The sequence below is a fragment of the Ailuropoda melanoleuca genome, chromosome 3 (genome assembly GCF_002007445.2).
Source record: "Ailuropoda melanoleuca isolate Jingjing chromosome 3, ASM200744v2, whole genome shotgun sequence".
NCBI classification, from domain to species: domain Eukaryota; kingdom Metazoa; phylum Chordata; class Mammalia; order Carnivora; family Ursidae; genus Ailuropoda; species Ailuropoda melanoleuca.
The window spans coordinates 71803520-71806585 of NC_048220.1; the positions used below are offsets into that span (position 1 = coordinate 71803520).

Below are 3066 nucleotides of genomic sequence, written 5' to 3' on the forward strand. Positions count from 1 at the left end.
CCTCTTGCTGACATCTTTAAATAGTAAAGGAATTAATCTATAGTTGTCATGCTATAAGCTTATTCAGTCAGTGTTGAATTGCACCATTTCGTTATTTCATTTATTTATTTATTTAATAATTTTTATTTTGTTATGTTAGTCACCATACAGTATATCCTTAGTTTTTGATGGAGAGTTCCATGATTCATTATTTGCGTATAACACCCAGTGCACCATGCAATACGTGCCCTCCTTAATACCCATCACCGGCCTATCCCAGTCCCTCACCCCCCTCCCCTCTGAAGCCCTCAGTTTGTTTCCCGGAGTCCATAGTCTCTCATGGTTCATTCCCCTTCTGTTTATCCCCCTTCATTCTTCCCTTCCTTCTCTTACCGATCTTCCTGCTATTTCTTATGTTCCATAAATGAGTGAAACCACATGATAATTGTCTTTCTCTGCTTGACTTATTTCACTTAGCATAATCTCCTGCAGTCCCATCCATTTCATTATTTCTTTTCTAGAAAAGCTTTGTGAAGGTACTGCTGAGATCTGGTCTACCAGCACCACCGAGTTGCCCTCAAAAACATTTTTTCTCTGTTGTCTGAAGATAAACATTGGTGCTCTTCTNGCAGTCCCATCCATTTCATTATTTCTTTTCTAGAAAAGCTTTGTGAAGGTACTGCTGAGATCTGGTATACCCACCACCGAGTTGCCCTCAAAAACATTTTTTCTCTGTTGTCTGAAGATAAACATTGGTGCTCTTCTATGTTCTTTTGCAAGAATGCTCAGTAGCACAGTACAGGTGGCTTCTCCTGTTCTGCTCATGGCAACACATGCAAAAACCCTGCATCTGAAGCTGTCACCATAAAAGATGAATGAATGAAAACTCTTGTCAGACACCATTATTTTGTGAAAGTCGTCTGATTAAACTGGTCTTCCACTTACACAGCATGACATATCAGGAACTGGTGGTCTGCTCATGCTGCAGAATCTTCCAGTTCAGTCAACATGTTCTCTGGCACTAGAATGAAATACTGTGGGTAGGATTTCTTCTGGATTGCACCCTAATCATTCACATCTCCCTTTGAAATTGGAACGTACAGTTGTGCCTGCTCAGAACTGTGTTGTGGCAAATCTTGTGCCTTTCCGCGATCTTGAGCTTGAAACACAGCAGCTACATTCTGTGATCCTAGGAATCTGCAACCCATCTTCTCTTCATATGTTATCCATTGATTTCCATTATGATGAAGGCTGTCCTTCCATTTCAGCTTTCTCTCCAAATCTTGACTCAAAGCTTCTCTTTTGATATTTGTGTTTCATGGTTGAGAGTTCCTGATATGGGCCTAGAATTTGCAGTTTGAGATGAGTTAGCATTTATAGGTTGACCACTTTAGGGCTGATGATAGTTGGAGTCTACAGTGGAGGGGATTTATTGCTGCCGTAATCAGACTGTGATGGCAATATGGAGCCCAGGAAGCTGACTGAAGACTGGTTATAGATGGCTATAACCCTTTGGCTCTGGTTGGAACCAGAAAATTGCTGGAGAGAAGCAGGAAAAGCAGAAGTGGACATGGTAATGTGAGAATTCTCTGTAGAAGAGGCAGAACATCTTTGCTCTGTGCATGGGTTAGGATGGATAATGGAAGACTGGGCTCACTAAAAGAGCTGGAGTTTTCAACAAAACGTGTTTTTATATGCATTATCTTTCCTGCAAATTCTAATATTAATTAAACAAAAATGGAAGCAAAAAATAGTTTTTTAACAAACAAGTATGGTCTTTCAGATAAGACTTCTACTCAAGTGCTTAACAGGGCTTATTATTAAAATGTAATTTAAAATAGTAATTTGAGTATGTAGAAGTATGCATTAAATCCCACAGATTCTTTGCTTTGCAAATGGGCTATAATTTGGGGTGATTGAGCTTCCATTTTATTTGAGTTTGTAAATATTGTGATGGATGTTTTAATCTATAAATGTCCAAGGCCTCCTTGAAATATGTTTATTTTAAAACTATTCCAATTATTTATTTTGTCATATGCTGATAGGTGAATACAAATCAGTAATATGAGGTGGAGATCAGTAGTCAGAAGAGGTTAATTTAAGCCAGAAGTTTTCTGTGTATAAGTCTGTTTCAAAAAATGTTTTACTCGCAGTGTGTGTGAGTGTGTGTGTGTGTGTGTGTGTGTGTGTGTGTGCGAGTGACTGAATGAAAGAGTAATGTAGTGGGGGAAAAATCATGAGTTTTGGAATCAGGAGATCTATTAGACCAAATTAGAATACCTAATTGGATGCCTTTAGGCATGTTAAGCTTTGAAGACTTTGATTTCATTTTTAAAATGCTAGAACACAAGCCTACTAGTGTTATTATCCATTTGTGTGGCTCTGGCCAGCCATACCATATTGCGACTCTCATGGTCCTTGTGGCACAGGGGATATTTAGAGTGCATGCCACAGACTTTTCATAGTCACCTGGCTTTGTCCTCAGTAAGTATCCTGCTAATAAATTCTGCTACTACAATTTGATCTCAATATATTTTTAAAAGAAAGTTCACCTTTATTGAATGTCGATTTACTAGAAATCATTCTAAGTGCATTTATGCACATTACCTTATTAATGTATATGTGTAATACCATGGAGTATCTATTTTTAATTCCCATTTTTAACAAACAAAGCAAGAATAAGAATAACTTATGCACACTGGTACTTAGGAAAGTTACAGGACTTCATCTGATATTTATAGCATCATCTTGAACTGAATACAAGCTCTTCTCCAGTTTATAATATATCTTTATATTTAACCATAACCAGAAAGACAGGTGTGATTCTTACTCATATTTCACAGGTGAAGAAATTGGGCACTAAAGGGCTTAAGTAACTTATTACCAAAAATAATATTTCAATGGCAGAACAGAGATTTAACCCCAGGATCATTTGACAAGAATTTCAGCTCCTAGCAACTAGTCTATTAGTATCTCTGAAGGCGACAAGGGTTACTGTTTAAGTGTGATCAGAGAGTCATCAAAATAAGATGGATTTCCTCTCTGATCTTAAAACAAGTGAATATCTCTGATGTCTGAAGGAACTTA

The 3066-nt window shown here is 37.6% G+C and overlaps 1 pseudogene; it reads right to left on the reverse strand.

Annotated features, from left to right (window-relative positions):
• Positions 1 to 636: 636 nt before the first annotated feature.
• Positions 637 to 2378, reverse strand: LOC100481915 (annotated as a pseudogene).
• Positions 2379 to 3066: the final 688 nt, after the last annotated feature.